This window comes from Schistocerca piceifrons, chromosome 1 (genome assembly GCF_021461385.2).
Source record: "Schistocerca piceifrons isolate TAMUIC-IGC-003096 chromosome 1, iqSchPice1.1, whole genome shotgun sequence".
NCBI lineage: Eukaryota > Metazoa > Arthropoda > Insecta > Orthoptera > Acrididae > Schistocerca > Schistocerca piceifrons.
The window spans coordinates 357,060,503-357,080,052 of NC_060138.1; the positions used below are offsets into that span (position 1 = coordinate 357,060,503).

Below are 19,550 nucleotides of genomic sequence, written 5' to 3' on the forward strand. Positions count from 1 at the left end.
CTACGGAACAAGAAATAAAAAAATAAATAAATAAAATCTGAAAGGCGAGCTGTTTCCATGAAGACAGACCTTGCTGCTCACAAACAATAATTGTAATTATTGCTGAACGGTCGTTGATTTGGTGGGTGAGTGACAGAATGATATGCATGCATATGGGGGTATGCAAAAGAAATATTTTAGACCTCCTGGCTACAAATAAACCCAGTCTTTTTGTTAGCAAAGAGGGGATTTAGTAATGATGCTTACATGATTTATTGTCATGAAGGGCAAAATGATCATCAAAAAAGCAAAGCAAGTATTTTTGCATGGCTGATCTTGTAGACAGTCAGTAACAGCCTGCTTAAAAAGTGAACTGGGAACAAACAGTTCATATCCACAAAAACACAACAATTGTGGTCAAAACTCAAACACACTATAACCCACAGTCTAAGTAAGTACATACATGGTAAAGTAATAAAAGACAGCAAAGAACCACCTTGGTTAGCGGTACCTTTTCAAGATTGTTGCAAAAGTAGAGTGCTACACTTTCACAACAATAGATACTACAGGGAAACTTGTAGAGGAAACAATGACAACTTTTGCATCCAATAGGGACTATTTGTGAAACTACAGTCACTTCTACTGTCAGATAATCCTACAAAGTTCTAGTCCCACGTAAGTCACTGCACAAATCCGAAACTTCAATTCTGTCTCTCATGGATCAGTCTAATGTTGAAACAATTGTTCCCAGACGCTTTCTAAAAAAAATGCACATCTGTTAACTCACATCATGTCTTTGGTTCAATGTAAGTTGTAAATACATACTAGTTTCTCTGATAATCATGTGCATTATTAACAAAAATACAATCTTTTTAAATTTTTTACGGTTTTCATGAAATTTTGGTTCAGAATGTTTTATTACAATTGCTGTGGTGGCCTTGATAAGCCCAATAATGGTCTTTTTCAATTAAAAAAAGGGTGTGGTGGAGATGAGGAAGAGTATACCACTCTTGAATGTTATTAAGCCTCCCATTACCAAGTGGGGTATTCTGACTACCCCATGTTGATTTTTTCCCTATAATAATGTTATCTGAAGGGCCACATGCCTGTGGTTTGATGACTTTGTACTAAAACGATTGACGTTGAATTCACACTCACGACTGTCTAATTTTTTTGGCTTTATAATTGTTATTCAAGTCATTTATTGGTGGGATTGTGAGACTACCCCACTTGGTATGAAACGTCTTATTTGTAGAAAAAGACGATTTTGGGAAATATATCAGTCATTCATCTTCTTTGTTGAGTTTTGCCATAGATCCAATGTTTGTTATTGTTGCTGGTTACTACTGTTGAGTTGAATTTGACGTTCACTGTTGAGCTGACATTACATGAGTCAGTATTTCATCTGCAAGAGATCATGGAAATTCTATACAATTCTGATGTCAGCGACGATGAAAATGAATGGGTCACTGATAATGAACTGAATGAATATATGGCACCTCTTGACAAAGACTATATCATAGCATCAGATGAAGCTGATGATGAAATATCAGAAGACGCTACACATTCATGTGAAGAAGAAGAAGACGACACTGGAGATTGTTTGTTTCTAGAAGTGGTCTACAATTTTCTAGTGAACCACCAAAAGGTGGTGGCGTCAACGTCGCAACATTTTGAACGTAACACCTGGCCCAGTGAATGATGGAAAAACAATCAAAACAATAACAGAGTCATTTTTATTATTTATCTCACCGGAAATCGTGAGCATCATTGTAGAAGAAACGAACAGGGAAGCCAAACGAATAATTTCTTCGAACAAAACGACATGGAGAGATATAAATGCAACTGAAGTGTACGCTGTATTAGCAATTCTAATAGGAGCTGGTTGAACACATGGATGTCGCACAAGTGCTTCCGATCTGTGGGGAGGTAATGTTGCCTTTCGGCAACTATTTTTCTGCTGCCATGTCAAGAAACCGATTTTTGTCTATACTGACAACAGGGACACAAGAGCACAGAGAACTGGAGTAACCAAGGACAAGCTAGAAGCCATCAGGGCAGTGTTCGACAAATTTCAATCCAACTCGTGCAAGAACTTCTATCCTTATGCATACGTGACTATTGATGAATGATTAGCAACGTACCGAGGAAACTGCCCTTTTAGGGTTTATATGAAGAGCAAGCCTGGCAAGTATGGCATTAAAATTTGGGTTTGTGCTGATTTGAAGACATCTTACTTATTATGGATCCAAATTTACACAGGAATGGTGGACAATACTCGGGAAGTGAGTCAAGGACAGAGAGTTGTTTTGGATCTGATGGAACCATTTCTGAATAACCATCATGGTGTAACAACTGATAATTTTTTCACCTGTTTTCCACCGGCTGCTGAACTACTAAAACGAAAAACGGCATTGGTTGGTACCTTGCATTCCAATAAGAAAGAGATTCCGAAGGAATTCTTGCCAAACAGAAAGAGAAGTTCACTCTTCAATGTTTGGTTTCACAAATGACTTTACCTTAGTTTCCTATATTCCAAAGAAGGGAAAGGCAGTAATACTACTCTGTACTCAGCATAATTCAAGCGAGTGCTGAAGAAAGTGAACACAATCCCGAAATCGTACTGCACTACAACAAAACCAAAGGTACTGTAGATAATGGGGACAAAATGACAAGAGAATACAGTTGTGTTAGAGGAACGAGGCGGTGGCCACTAAAAATCTTCATGGAAATGATAGATATTGCAGCATGGAATGCATATATTCTGTACACTCCTGAATGGCAGAAGAATAACCGAAGCCGACGTAAACTCTTCACGACTGAACTGGCATTTGGACTCAGCAAAGGCAACATGGAAGAAAGAGCCAAAAATATCAACGGTCTTCATAAGGATGAACAAGATGCACTGAAAGCTTGTGGTATTGCAATTCCTACAGCAGTGATCCACACCCAGTGTTCCAAGTTACCAACGCCACAACGATGTCAAGATTGCAAGAGAAACGAAGATCGGAAAACAAGATTCTGTTGTGTAACATGCAAGAAACCTGTTTGTAATATACACAGAAGAAACTGTTACTGTGAAGTGCATGCAGTGCAAAAATGTACTTGACTGAAAAGCTGAAAAAAGTCGTGTGTTATTTTACTGCAGTGACTGTTGAGGTACTTAGATTATTAATTTTCTGTTTGTTGAGTGCTGAATTTAGTGAAAGATATAAAAATTGTTTTGTGCTTTGTATCTGTGATCTGATTAAATACTTCTAATAACCTGAAAAGCTGTTTTTCAGTACTAAATAAACCCATTCAATGGAAATAATGAAATCTGAGAACAAATATTACAATTAAACACAAAAATTTTCTGGGGTAGTCCAAATACATCGCTTGGTAAAATAAAGGTGTGAAAAAGCTTGGTAACGGGAGGGTTAATGAACGTGTGTACTACTATCCAACTTCAAGGCTTTTGGGGATCACTTAGCCATTGCCTGATTGAGCATAAATTTTAGATGGATAATACTGGTTTTGACTGGAAAAGGGTTTGGGTGGGAGTCACATGGTTACACCTTATGGAAATTTGGCTACAACTACGGTCACCCTAATGCACAATGTAGTTCAATATATCAAATCCTTTGAGAGATTCAGTTTTAAGGGTACCTACAGTTCAGTAACCACATAAGATTGTGGCTGCAAATTGAATCTTCAAAATTTTTGGGTTGTGGCTGTCATTGTATGTTCTGGAAGGTTAAAACATGACAGGAACTCAGGGTTGCCACAATTTTTCCCAAGTGAAATTCCCTCATTTCCAGACAAGTTATAGCATCTTTCTCTGACAAATTTTGAGGTCTCAAGGGTGAATAATGATTTAAGTTGACAAAAATAAATGTAGGGACTTCCGTATTTCTATATTTGTGAGCAAAAATCTTAAGTACCAACATCTTTTGTAATAAACTGTTTTTAGAAGGGGAAAGCAAGCCAAATGGTATATGTCTTTCATTAAGACCACTGGTGTTATTTTATTTCAATGAAACAAAAGACATTTGGTGACAAAAATATGCGTTTCCTTGGAATCACAAGACAGATTTAAAATACCTTCACTGGTTTCAGAAATAACCCCAGAAAAAGTAGGCCTCTTGAAAGAAGTGTACAAGGTGGGGAAGAGTTGTGTAAACTAACACTATAGATGACCACCAATAAAATGTTGGTTTTACTATGTTATTGTATGTTATTATTCACTGTGTTATGTCTATTATTTTAGAGATATTGTGTGTCCACCTGCGTAGATGAGTGGTAATGTGTTTGCCTGCCATGCAGCAGACATGGGTTCGATTCCCAGATGGGTTGGAGATTTTCTCTGCCTGTGGACTGGATGTTGCGTTGTCCTCATCATCATTTCATGATCACAGACATACAAGTTGCCCAATACGGTGTCACCTGTATGAGGACTTACAAACCGGCGACCGAACTTCCCTGGATGGGGCTTCCCAGCCATCAATGCCACATGATCATTTCATTTTACAGGTATTGTGTGATTTTTTGTTCGAGAAATATATGAGTACATAGCATACAAGCCTCCAGTGACTGCCACAATTTACTACTTCTTATTGTCCATACTTTCTAATATATTAATTACTTACAAAGTGCCAAAATGTAATAGAATAAATAAAATGTCTATAAAATGCGGTATTGTACAAAGTAATCGCAGTGAGCCAATCGTAATTCGTGAAATCCATCGCCTGTAGCCTGTGGCCTGCCAAGGAGCACCGCAGTCCTGGGTCCATGGATACACCATGAAAATCCGCTGCAGAATGCCACACAAAAACAGGCGTGGCCTGCGGGCAGGTCGGTGAGACTAGATCCAACAGGCAGGGCGTGCACATTAGTGGAAAATGATAGGCTTCAAATTTACAGGCCTGATCCGTTACAAGATACACGCAGAAATGGTCTGCAGTTTCGGCCCGTCACGAAAGTCTGCTTGTGTGGCCGGCTGTTCACGAGTCACAGACACCTTGTTGATGAAATGAGACTAAGGTTATCAATCCATGCCACAGGTGACTTGCACAAATACTCCGAGAATCAATACTAATGAGGATAGGTAACAACTCAACATGTAGATGTTCACTGAGCTGCAACACCCTCTCACAACCAAATTTTTGGCCATAGCCTTTGTCAGAAAACAAGAGCACACATACTTACATATAATTACTCAAGACACAACTCACGCATACATGACTACCATCTCCAGCTGCTATGTCAACAGTCTCTGAGAATCAGATCCAAACAAACCATTCCTCATGATTCCCTGCCTCTCACTGGCAGCTGCTAGGCTGACAACAAGAAGTGGTGGCAGCACTGATTGCAAGCTGAGGGGAATGGTAGGAAGGGGAGACACAGTAAGAATGAGAGAGTAGGGAAGCAGTGCACGTACTCAGCTGCACCCAGTCAGCGACAATGCATGACATCTCAGTAAACATACCAGACAAAAAACGAGATTTTTCCAGGTTTTTTCCCCCCTAACACGTCTGAAATTCCCTGATATTCCCTGATTTCCAGAACTTGTGGCGACCCTGGGAACTGTAGAAAAGCAGATTTTTCTCTCGAAGACTTACAACTAGCAAGAATTCACATATAAATATACAGCTCTGAATAGGTCCGTTCTGTGGACACACACATTTTAAATAGGAACTGCAAACATCATTATACTTGAAACACTACCTTGAGGGACATCATTCTGTTGTATTGGATGATCTGGTAGGATTTCTCTGACTCAGGATGTGGGGAGGAGATGGATTGTAAAATAACAGGAAGATATTCCATGAAGGCTCCATGTGTGGTGAAGCTGTCAAAAAATATGACGACTCTAAGTAGTACCACTGGCTTTCTCAAAGTCAAAGAAAATATTTATAGCTGCCCCCAATACGGTCAAGTTATCAAAGGTAGAATGATATCCCCTGAACCAACACTGAAGGTAATAAGATCGCTGTCTGGATCCTTGCCTTACACCTCAATCAGAATAACAGTGTTGACTGACAGTAGATCATGGGCGGGGGAGATGATGTCAGTTTACGTTTGCACATACAATATGGCTACACCACCAACAACTGAGCATTTTTCATCCAGATTCCCATATGCAGTATTGAATTAGCTTAGTTGGGTGTAATAGCCCTATCACTTTTATATGCACTTTCAAAACTAGTTTAGAACATTTGGTGTGTGAAATAAACAAGCCACACAGAAAAACAATACAAACAACAAAAACAAATCATGATAGGTAAGTTACTTGCTGCAAGCATGATCTGCAACTGACTGTGCCAACTGGCACCTGAGGTAGCAGAGCGATATTACTATTGAGAACAGAGTGGAAAGTGTGACTAAGTTCATTCTCTGATTGACTGTTGCAATGGTAGTAGTAACAAAAACATGGGAAGCTAATGGCAGATAAACCATCTCTTGAGAGAAGTTGTACACTTCTGGGCTTGAATGGGAGACAGATTAAAGTCATGGTAGGTCTAATGGGCGGCCACAGGAAATACCAGCACACAATGGGTACAGAGATAGAAACTCCCAAGTGTAAGCTATGCAAGATGAAATCGCACCACATTTAATTTTCCAATGTGAAGCGCCAGGACCAAAAGACATAAAATATTTCTTCTTTTTGTTGTGCTTGGGGTGTTTCATGTTAAGATCATCTACAACACTCAAAAATTTGCATACTAACATAGTTAAAATAATCAGAATTTGTGCCTTATAAATTACAAAATTAAGAACACACACACACACACACACACCAAAAATAATTTGTTATTGTTCATAATATATTCTAAAGAACAGATGATACCACATGGAGACTAAAAGTAAATTCTGAATATTCAGACTATGTGTCTGGCCCCTGAGGCCAGATACAGTGGTCGTGTGTGTGTGTGTGTGTGTGTGTGTGTGTGTGTGTGTGTGTGTGTGTGTGTGTGTGTGTTTTATATTTTAGAAGTATAACAGTTTATAATGAGAGGGAACCTCCATAGCATACAATCAATGTAAAGAAGCAAGAGATTACTGCACAATACATGTAAAACAAAACATAGGGCTATAGACAAGAGATATGCCGAATGAAACACATTTAGCTGTCAAGAGAAGAATGCATGATGCCTTCAATGACTTCTGTAGCAGAATCCTGTCAAATGACATTTCATAAAATCCAAAGGAATTCTGGTCAGATGTAAAGGCTGTTAATGGTACCAAAATCCCTGTCAGATTCTATACTGAATTTGCAGCTGAGTTAGCCCCTCTTCTAACTATAATCCATCATAGATTCCTTAGACATCTTAGAACATATTCTGAGCTCAAACATAATGAGGTACCTTGAACAGAATGACCTCCTCAATGCTAACCAATGTGGATTTTGAAAACATCGATCATGTGAAACACAACCCGCACTTTTCTCACAGAAAGCTTTGGATCAAGGTAACCAGGTAGATGCAGTATTTCTTGATTTTGGAAAAGCATTTTACTCAGTACCGCACCAATACTTATAGTCAAAAGTACAATCATATAAGGTATCAAGAGAAATTTGTGACTGGATCAAGGACTTTTTGGTAGGAAGGACACAGCATGTTATTTTGGACAGAGAATCATAGTCACATGTAAAAGTAACTTCGGATGTGTGCCAGTGAAGTGTGTGGGGACCCTTGCTGTTCATGTTGTATATAAATGACCTTGCAGACAATATAAATAATAAAATCAGGCTTTTTGCAGATGATACGGTTATCTATAATGCAGTACTACCCTAGAAAAGCTCCATAAATATTCAGTCAGATCTCGACAAGATTTCAACGTGGTGCTGAGATTGGCAACTTGCTCTAAATATTCAGAAATGTAAAATTTTGCAATTCACAAAATGAAAAAATGTAGTATCCTAGACTATAATATAAATGAGTCACTGTTGGAGGCTGCCCACTCATACAAATACCTGGGTGTAACACTTTGTAGGAATGTGAAGTGAAATGATCACATAGGCTCCATTGTGAGTCAATCAGACTTAAATTTATTGCTAGAATACCGTGGAAGTGCCATCAGTCTACAAAAGAGATTGCTTACAAATCATTTGTGCAACCCATCCAAAATCAAGTGTTTGTTTTGTTTTGCTTTAGGGCACAAAAAAAAGAATAGGAGACAGCTAAAAACAGGGGGGAGGGGAAATACATTAATGGGGGTCCAAAACTAAAAATTAAATGGCCTTTGCCATATTGCTGCAGTGAATAAAAAGTAAAATGCTGCTGACAGGCCATGCGTCATTCACTAAAACGGCTAATAAATGAGGCAGCAAACCCAAGCTGGAACGTAAATGGTTAAAAAAAAAGGGCATTCCAGCAGGAAGTCGTGGACAGTTAAAATTTGTGTGCAATGTGGTCAAAGTGGTGGGGTTGTGCCACTGAGCAAATGATGACGGCTAAAAACGCAGTGCCCAATACGCAGCCGAGTTAAAATAATCTCCTCCCGGTGGGAGACAATGCCTAAGGGACACCACCTCCTGACACAAAAACCGATGGGTCTCCACCACAGCAAGAGGTTCACCGCCAAGATAAGGCCGTGGCTCAGGGTGAACAGTGCATCGCCGGCAGAAATACATAACGCAGGTCTTGGCCACCGAAAAGTGGAAGCCATGCGCTACAGCCCAAGACTACGCCTTTCAGATAGCACCCTGCAGCTGTCGTTCAGCAGCTGCAATGCCAGTGGAGCTATAGTACCGGCAGAAGTTGTCAGCATACAAGGAAGATGAGACAGATGTTCCCACCGCTACAGCGAGCCCATTAATTGCAATCAAAAAGAGGCACACACTTAAGACAGACCCTTGTGTGCCCCATTCTCCTGAACTCGGGAGGAACTATGGGAGGCTGCAACTTGCACAAGGAAGGAATGCAGAGAGAGAAAATATTGTATGAAAATCGGGAGCGGACCCCAAAGACCCCAACCATGAAACGTAAAGAGGATGTGATGTCGCCATGTCACATTGTATGCCTTCCGCATGTCAAAGAAGACGGCGACCAGATGCTGACAGCGGGCAAAGGCCGTACGGATGGCAGAGTCCAGGCACACCAGATTATCAGCGGCACTTACGGAACCTACCCTGAGACTGAGCCAGAAGGCCTCTAGACTCAAGCAGCCAACTCAACCTCTGGCTGAACTTGCGTTCGAGCAACTTGTAAAGAACGTTGGTGAGGCGGGGTAGTAGTTGTCCACCTCCAGTGGATTCTTGCCAGGTTTCAACACGGGGATTATGACGGGAACTCACCCTCAACCCAGATACAGTTGAAAAGGTCTAGGAGGTGTCGCTGGTAGTCCACCGAGAGGTGTTTGAGCATCTGACAGAGGATGTGCTGGCCCAGGAGCTGTATTAGGGCAAGAGGCTAGGGCACTTTGCAATTCCCACCCTTGAACAGAGCATTGTACGATTCAGGATGGCGCATGTGAAATGAAAGGCCCCAACGTTCTAACCGTTCTTTCAGGGAGCAGAAGGCCAGTGGGTAATTTGCAGAAGCGGAACTCTGAGCAAAATGCTCCGCTAAGTGGTTTGCAATTTTGTTGGAGTCAGTACAGACTGCTCCATACAGTGAAAGCGCGCAGGTACGCTGACAGGGGTCTGATAGCTATAGAGTCGCCTACTCTTAGCCCAAACCTGCAATGGAAAGGTACAGAGGCCAATGGTGGAGATATACCTTTCCCAGCACTCCCGCATTGGCGAATGAGGCGGCGGGCTCGCATACGGAGCCATTTAAAGGCGACTAGGTGTTCCAATGAGGGACGCCGCTTGTGATGCTCGAGTGCCCGCCTTCGATCTTTAATCGCCTCAGCGATCTCAGGCAACCACCAAGGCACAGTCCTCCACTGCGGGGAACCAGAAGAACAGGGAATGGCAGATTCTCCAGCAGTAACAGTGCCTGTGGTGACTGAGTGAACCACTGCATCAGTGGCGTCATTGGAAAGAGGCTCAATAGTGGCAATGGAGGTGAACAAGTCACAGTCAGCCTTATTCATAGCTCATCTGCAGGGGTACCCAGAAGAGTGACGCTGTGGCAGTAACAGAAAGATCAGAAAGTGGTCATGCACACTCCATTGGACAGATGATAATAGGCTAGGGCTGCAGATCGAAAGGTCTGCCCAGTAACAGAAAAGGTGGCAGCAATTGGGCTATCAGCGCAGCCAGGGCATGCTACGGGACATCACCATCTGGTGGAAAATAGAGACTGCAGACAGTAAAAGCCTGAGGCATCCACACCCAAACAGCAACGGCCTCTAAAGGTGTTTGTAGAGGGACAGACTTGCTGTAAAGGGAGTGAAGGACATAGATACAGACGCCACCACATACCCTCTCATAAGCTGCCCGGTTCCTATAACAACCCCGATAGCCACAGTGTGGGGGGGATTCACATCACCAGAAAACAAGTTTCCTGACGAACAGTGCAGAGGAAAGGGTGAAGGCTGAGAAGTTGTCGGAGCTCAGAAAGACGGTGGAAAAAACCGCTGCAGTTCCACTGGAGGATGACATTGTCCATGGCCAAGAAAGGCATGAAGGGACCGAGGAGGCAGATTACGCCACTAGGTCACCTGCTGCCACCGATTGAGTACCTGTGCAAGTACATCAATTGTGTCTTGAGAGTCCGGCAAGATCTAGGTCCTCAGCAGATGCCAAAATCTCTACCTTGCCCTTAGACGCAATCTCGACATGGAGGAACTTCCATATGGAGGAATTTCCAGCACTTAAAGCACCGCATCAGGGGAGGGATACAGGGCTTGACATCGCAGTGGTAGACCATCACCTTGACCTTCTCCAGTAATGTACCACCCTCAAAGGCCAAGATGAAGGCACCGGTAGCAATCTGATTATACTTCGGACCCCGATGAATGCACCAGATGAAATGAACACCTCAACACTCTAAACTGGCGTAAAGCTCGTCATCAGACTGCAAAAGAAGGTCCCTATGGAAAATAATACCCTGGACCGTATTTAAACTCTAGTTCGGTGTGATGGTAACTGAAACATCCCCCAACTTGTCACAAGCAAGTAACCTTAGTGATTAGGCAGAGGGTGCCGTTTTTATCAATACTGACCCAGAGCACATTTTGGACAAGCCCTCCACCTCCCCAAACTTGTTCTCTAAATGTTCTACGAAGAATTGAGGATTTGTTGACGTGAAAGATTCCCCATCAGCTCTCGTACAAACTAGGAACCGGGGCAAATAAGTGTCACTGCCATCCTGAGCCTTACGCTCCTCCCACGGTGTGGCCAGGGAGGGGAATGATTTGGGATCATATTTCTGAGCGTTGAATTGAGCCCGAGAATGCTTAGAGACTGCTGGTGGCTGGCCACCAGCAATAGATGATGTACCAAGGTTCATTGCGGGTCATCTGCCCTGATGCCAACCACTCCGATCAAGGACCCTCCCCAAGGGCACCACCCAGCCTCAGCAAGGGCCACCTGGCAGGATGGCCATTGCCAGGAGTCACAATGCCCCAGGGAGATAGGCATCTACTCCTTGGCATACGTGGAGAGTTAACGGCGCAGGCATCAGCAGAGCGATCCCTGTGTTGTCAGGGGGCTACAATCAACAGGGTACATGGCAGCCCCACAACAGACTGGCTACCGTGCTGGATATTAGGTGCATGGAAGTCCATGGTCATCTCCGCAAAAGTTTCTACTGATTGTCATCGTGCTTGCAAAACCCTACCTTGGCCAATTTAGAATGTTTAGAGCATTATGAGCAGAGCCCTCCAACCATCTTGAGATTTTGATGATCTGATGCACCAACTGGAAATAATTTGGCACAATATTCCTCAGGGGGACATACAAAACTATATTAATCAATGCCAAGCACAATAACATGCATAAGGGGCACAGATGAACCAATATGGTACTGACTTGCTCAATTTGTGAAGATCTTCCTCTTGAATGAATCATCCAATTTTTCTGGAATTGTAATAATTTTTTTGCCCATAGGTTTATATCACATCTATTGATTTCGCATACATTTGGATAATTCCTTTGTGGCGTGTCTTTTCTTTTAATGTCTCAAGAGTGTACGTGTTAAATAACCGCTGCATCATAGCCTCTGAAACACTAAAATGTGAAACACTGGCTATATATTTGTTGCTAAATCTCATCCTATATATTTGTTGCTAAATCTCATCAATCACGATGGCCATATTTCACGCTTTATTATGGCTGTGTGAACTCACTGAAACCTTTGTGTTATGAAAATCCAACAGACTGCAAAGCGTCACGCTTAAAGCAGTGGAAAAATTAATTGGCTTTGCCTCAATATAAAAGACATCTCACTGCAGATAATCATCAATCACTGACACATTAATATCAGATAAAACAAAATATAAGTGCATTTTAGCCTCCATTCCGCATTAATATGGCCAATAAGTAATTGGCTGAAAAATCATTAACAACAGTATCTAGCTTTTCTGAAAGTTCACCGAGATTCAACATTCCGGGAAGCTTCCTCTTAGAAACTTGTACAGAGTCAACATCACCAACAATGTAGGCCCCAGCAATTAGCCAGTGGGTCAGGAATCACTCTGCAACATTTTTCTAAATGGTGCTGTAAAGACAAGGCAAAAGTGCATAGACTAAATAGCTCTGGAAAGTCACTGAATCTATGAACACCAGATGTCAGTATCATGCTGTGTAATGATGATACAGCATGTGACACCATACACGTGCCTACAATGTGAATACAAAATCTTAGTTGTGATGATATACTGATCTGAACTGTAGCCTAGGTAGGTTGTGGTGGACTTGTGAAGGCTTGGGGTAATCTTCTGGAAACATTGTAGTAGATGTTTAGATGACAGTAAAATACAGCTTAAGGTGGAAAGGGAGAGGGGGGGAGGGGGTGGGGGACGGTTCAACCCTTTTTATCTGAAACGACGTCATCAGTTAGCATGTCAGTTACACTACTTTTTTCATTACACAGCTTCTCATTTGGCCTCACAAGGCTCAGGGGACTCAACCAGGCACTGGTGATATCTTCTGCAGTTAATATCCGAGTTGTGATGTGTTGTAGCCACATTTCAATAAGTTTTGCACTTGTAATCCTCAGGTGATCACTGAAATGTTGCTACACCACAATACCATGACTCAGCACATAGTCCTACAAGATTTCCTCAATTAAATTTGCTGAGAAAGCCTGCATTTTCATTGGACACTTATCCACCACAGAAAAATCTGAAGGGGTCACAGGGAATTGATCATGAAATACTACTCAGAAATACAGTAATATGCAGTCAACAGTATCACATTTTGTTTCACTGCTTAACTGACTCACAGGAAGACTTTAGCCACAACTACAATTATATAGTTCACGAAATATGTTCTGTCTATATAGCGCACAAATATTTATTTAACTGTATTGCAACTGTAGATAAAAAGCACTGATATTGGAGTGTTATTCTGTGATACTTGATTTACAAACTGTGAAGCTAATCTGTAAACTTGCTTGTTTCATGGCAGTTCCTGGTATTTGTGTGTGTTAATTACATTATTTTGAAAATTAAATTTTGGACAAATTTGGGAGACTGCTGATTCACAGTAACATAAAAAATTATCAGACATCTAGGGCAGAATGTATGTTTAAGGGACAGTTATGTTGTATTGAAAAGAGAAAATGTACTGCTCACAAAAGTCCTAAAGCCCATCTTCTATCATGTTGCCTATCTGTTAATCTGTTTAAAAAAAAAAAAAAGTGCTTATTGAGGCAAGAAATTCTTCAGCTGGTTCGTGACTGCATGAATCCCATTTCAGACAATCACCTTAGAACAACAGGAAGCAGCCACTGCAACTCCAGACAGTAACACAAACCATTGGAAGGTTAACATGAGCTCAACCTTTTCCTGTCTACCTCTTGAGAAAAACAAGCACATGAAATAATATTACAAGTGCTCTAGGTACAAAAGAAACATGGTTATTATACGGAAATAGAAAGACTACTTCTACTGTTCTCTGAAATGGGAATTTCACATGCTGAGCTGTGCTCATGAGTTACAGAAAATCTGCAATGATCTTGCTGATAAATTAATAACCAGATTTTCAGTCAGTATCCCACTACGACAGTAAACAGGAATGACACGGAATCAAATTAAGGAGAAGTTCAAAAATTTAAAAAGTCGAAAAGTGCCCATCCTCAGATATCACTAGTTTGTAAGTTATGCTATAACGGCAAAGTCTACTTTCATTTGCCCTCCCTGTAACACCAAATATATTCCCTATGCCAAGTTCACTGATGACATCTCTGCTTTCTTACTCCATCACAATAAACTGTGAAAATCATTTTTCCTTTCATTACACATCCGTAGTTGCAAACAAAAAGTGGAAAAGGTAAGAAACCATCTACTGAATCTTTCCTATTTTCCTTAATGTGCGAAGATGGAATCTCAAGGCTTATAATAAAATATCCTGACCAAAAATCTCTTGGAGCTTCTTTAAAGTAAGGCTTGCATGGTTCTCTGAGAAGCCAAAATAATCATCCCTAATAATAACCACTTTTCATTTAAAAAGGCATGATGTTCTTTTAAGTGTGCAAACCAAATGTAAGGAGAATGGGCACTTCAGCAACTAATAGCTATGAAATACTGTCGTGGTGTTGTCAACACATGAAAAAATTTACTTCCACTCTGAACAACGCTATTAGAAAATATCCGTTACCAAGAGGTAACACAAGGGTACAATATTTCTTCATACTATCAGTATGCTTCCGCGTAATTACAACAGTTAAAGTCATCAAAATGGAAGCTTACCACTGGCAACAAAAAACATGCTAGATTTGTTTTTCTTCATTGCCCTTGCTTGATACGTCACATACAGTGAAATTCCAAGTAGTCCACAGCCACTTACAATACGGCAGGCTAAGCAATCTCTAGGGCGGTTGGCAATTACCTGCACCATAATAATGCTGTAAAAAATTGTCTTTAAGTACTGTACACGATCAACTCCTCATTTGTTTACATTGCACGAGAGTGTCATAAACACAACCCTATGGCTTGGGCAAGGCAAAGACCTCAGACGTTGCAGTCATTCCGCTCTAGGAAACCAACGATAACATTGTAGACAACACACAGAGAGAAGTCTGAATTGTGAATAGTGATCTCCACAGGCATGAATTACTTACACGTGCATTCCCCTACCACCACTTGCATAAGTCAATTTGCACGGGACACACCGTACATGCACACTGTTATGCCAACTTACTCATAAAACCGCGTACGCACTGAGCTTGAAATGTGTTTCACTTGTGGAGACCGTTTAGAAACATATATATCTACTCCGGTACCCTGCAGTAGTGACATGTGGTAGCTGGAGTGAAAGACTGTTCCCTTCGATTACTACAGACACTGCTACGAATAGCTGTTTCCGTGTTTCGAAACATGTTTCTAAACGGCGTTCGCTAGTAAAACTTAATTTAGGTTCAGCGTGTACTCGGCTTTATGCATAATTTGCAGTGGCAGTGTGCAAGTAGGGTGTTTCCGAAAAAAAAACATGGAATAGACGAGGCAGCAGAGTATCGAGCTTGCTGTTCCAAGCTGAAGACTGTTTGTGATTACACAAAGCAAGCAGCAGAAGAACATCAATAAAAAATAAGACAATCTCCAGAGAACTGGTGCTACATTTGATACAGACAAAGCATGTATAGAAAAAAGTAGGTCACTTGTCGTCGCTTACTGTCGTGGAAAGAGGAAAATGGTGAAACCCAAAACATCAGGCAATTGTGCGGACGCTTTCTACAAACCAACATGGTTCAGCTATTTGCTCCTACAATTCCTTGATGGTGTTAACGAGGTGAAGGGAACTAGAGAGAATGTGGGCAAAGAGGTACAAAAATTATGCTTGCCTGTCTTTATTTGTATTTTTTACTGTACAGGAACAGCCATACATAGTTTTCCACAGTACTCTTCTATGTGCTCATAGAAGAATTATTTGCAAACTCTTCTCGAAAAGACAGGATTGGCAGTATTCAAAAGAATATCCCGTTAATTCCCAGTGGCCGGCCGGGGTGGTCGAGCGGTTCTAGGCGCTACAGTCTGGAAACGCGCGACCGCTACAGTCGCAGGTTCGAATCCTGCCTCAGGCTTGGATGTGTGTGTCGTCTTTAGCGTTAGTTAGGTTTAAGTAGTTCTAAGTTCTAGGGGACTGATGACCTCAGAAGTTAAGTCCCACAGTGCTCAGAGCCATTTGAACCAATGGCCAGTGTGTGGCATATGCGCTACGAAAACTGCCATGGTACGAAGAACAAGAGTAATGGCAAAGCTCAGTGCTGTTTTAATCGAAGAAGAACTCAACCATTCTGAGAGTTTGGAGTTGTCAGTGATAGTGAATGTGTCAGGGGCATCAATAAACAGTATTGATTCTTCTATCACATTCATAAGCAACCAGAAAAACTATTGACGAAGTAATTTTCGGTGATTTGTGTGTAATCATACCAAATGAATAAAAAATCAATAATATGCATATTTAACTATGTTTTTCATTTACTTACCTTTATATAACCCTTCAGGACTTCCACCAATGCTCCACAAACTTCAGGTACCATTTGAAATACACTCCTGGAAATGGAAAAAAGAACACATTGACACCGGTGTGTCAGACCCACCATACTTGCTCCGCACACTGCGAGAGGGCTGTACAAGCAATGATCACACGCACGGCACAGCGGACACACCAGGAACCGCGGTGTTGGCCGTCGAATGGCGCTAGCTGCACAGCATTTGTGCACCGCCGCCGTCAGTGTCAGCCAGTTTGCCGTGGCATACGGAGCTCCATCGCAGTCTTTAACACTGGTAGCATGCCGCGACAGCGTGGACGTGAACCGTATGTGCAGTTGACGGACTTTGAGCGAGGGCGTATAGTGGGCATGCGGGAGGCCGGGTGGACGTACCGCCGAATTGCTCAACTCGTGGGGCGTGAGGTCTCCACAGTACATCGATGTTGTCGCCAGTGGTCGGCGGAAGGTGCACGTGCCCGTCGACCTGGGACCGGACCGCAGCGACGCACGGATGCACGCCAAGACTGTAGGATCCTACGCAGTGCCGTAGGGGACCGCACCGCCACTTCCCAGCAAATTAGGGACACTGTTGCTCCTGGGGTATCGGCGAGGACCATTCGCAACCGTCTCCATGAAGCTGGGCTACGGCCCCGCACACCATTAGGCCGTCTTCCGCTCACGCCCCAACATCGTGCAGCCCGCCTCCAGTGGTGTCGCGACAGGCGTGAATGGAGGGACGAATGGAGACGTGTCGTCTTCAGCGATGAGAGTCGCTTCTGCCTTGGTGCCAATGATGGTCGTATGCGTGTTTGGCGCCGTGCAGGTGAGCGCCACAATCAGGACTGCATACGACCGAGGCACACAGGGCCAACACCTGGCATCATGGTGTGGGGAGCGATCTCGTACACTGGCCGTACACCACTGGTGATCGTCAAGGGGACACTGAATAGTGCACGGTACATCCAAACCGTCATCGAACCCATCGTTCTACCATTCCTAGACCGGCAAGGGAACTTGCTGCTCCAACAGGACAATGCACGTCCGCATGTATCCCGTGCCACCCAACGTGCTCTAGAAGGTGTAAGTCAACTACCCTGGCCAGCAAGATCTCCGGATCTGTCCCCCATTGAGCATGTTTGGGACTGGATGAAGCGTCGTCTCACGTGGTCTGCACGTCCAGCACGAACGCTGGTCCAACTGAGGCGCCAGGTGGAAATGGCATGGCAAGCCGTTCCACAGGACTACATCCAGCATCTCTACGATCGTCTCCATGGGAGAATAGCAGGCTGCATTGCTGCGAAAGGTGGATATACACTGTACTAGTGCCGACATTGTGCATGCTCTGTTGCCTGTGTCTATGTGCCTGTGGTTCTGTCAGTGTGATCATGTGATGTATCTGACCCCAGGAATGTGTCAATAAAGTTTCCCCTTCCTGGGACAATGAATTCACGGTGTTCTTATTTCAATTTCCAGGAGTGTATATCCTTCTTCAAATTGTGAAATAAATTTGTAAGGCTCCGAAATGAATCTCCTGTTGCCAAAAGAGGAGATTAACAACAAGTCTTTGGTTGACTATAATTGCTTTCCTGAAAGTTGGGTCTTTTTTTTAAAAACAAATGGTGTTATTATATTGCCAGAAACTCTAAATTGATGGATAATAGCCGAACGAAGTTACAGAAACCAGGGCCATCTTCCATATTCAGCTCGCATTGCAAGTTATTCCCACTAGTTCTTCTCTAGTATGTTTTCGTCCACCAACGACGATGATGACATATATTTTTTTGCTTGAACCTAATGTTAATTATACAGCACCACGTATCATTACAGTTTTCTTGGCTCTAGACATAATGTAGCAGACGATGCGAAAACATTATGGCCGCGTGGTTTGAGGCGCCATGTCACGGATTGCGCGGACCACTCCCGCCGGAAGTTCGAGTCCTCCCTCGGGCATGGGTGTGTGTGTTGTTCTTAGCATAAGTTAATTTAGGTAGTGTGTAAGTCTAGGGACCGATTATCTCAGCAGTTTGGTCCCTTAGGGTTTCACACACATTTGAACATTTGAAAACATTATGACAAATAGAGTAGCAGGTGATGCGAATACATTACAGGAAATGTTTGTGGCCAGTGTGGGCTGAGACAGAGACAACAAACACAACAAACAAAGTTGGAAACATGGTGTGAAACACTGCAGGAAACATATTTCCAACAGAGGCATGTCTCCAGTCCCAATGTGCATGCGGCTTAAACTGCATACTCACTGAGCTTGAAACATGTTTTTGCAACATTTCTGACTGGTTGACGTGGACACCATCTGGAAATATGTTTTGGAACCTGAAGCATCTGCCTGTAGCAGTGTTGATACAGATCAAAGAAAATTGTGGTGTGCGTACTGTAAGACCTTCAGTACACACATCATCAGATTATTTGACGTGTCGCCCTAACGAAGTAGGCGAGTGTCAGCAATATGTCTCGTGGTCTTATCGTGGTGTGTTTATCTTCTGCTGTTAGGTCAGACGATATAAATGCCACTTGCACGCTTAGAGTAGCAGATTGATGGTGACCAATTTTAAACAGAACTTGATTAATTTTCACACACATTTATTAAAATAATAACAAGCATAAAAATTACTTAACTTGGTTCTGGATGCTATTTATAATTGATAATCTGAAGTTCCTTTGGTACTGGTACGTTAATCTTATTCTCACATATATCTCTGATACTTGACACTTATCTTCATGGCTACGTACAGGAATATGGTAATCTTATTAGGCGCAAACTGAAACTTGACTATAGACTGGTACAGACAAATGTAGAACTCGTACAGACTGGTACAGACTAATGCAGACTGGTACAGACTGGTGCAGACAAATGCAGACTCACTAATCGGAGGCCTGTACACTTGTTATAATACCTCGCATGTTCATGTATCACTGCGTGAGTGTGATCCACGAGGAGAAAAGGTTCTACATTAGCAGCAATCTCATTGGCTGCGTTACATATTAATATGCGGATCGGCGGAAGCAGAATTTGGTCCGTCTCTATGG

General features: G+C 42.4%; 1 long non-coding RNA gene across 1 annotated transcript in view; it reads right to left on the reverse strand.

The window, feature by feature from the left end:
• The window catches only part of LOC124805330, a 26,747-nt gene extending 11,712 nt beyond the window's left edge, over nt 1-15,035 (reverse strand). Inside the window, exon 1 of the long non-coding RNA XR_007017441.1 lies at nt 14,764-15,035. This is a non-coding gene — a long non-coding RNA (uncharacterized LOC124805330). The remainder of the gene's footprint in view (nt 1-14,763) is intronic.
• Between the last annotated feature and the right edge of the window lie 4,515 nt (nt 15,036-19,550).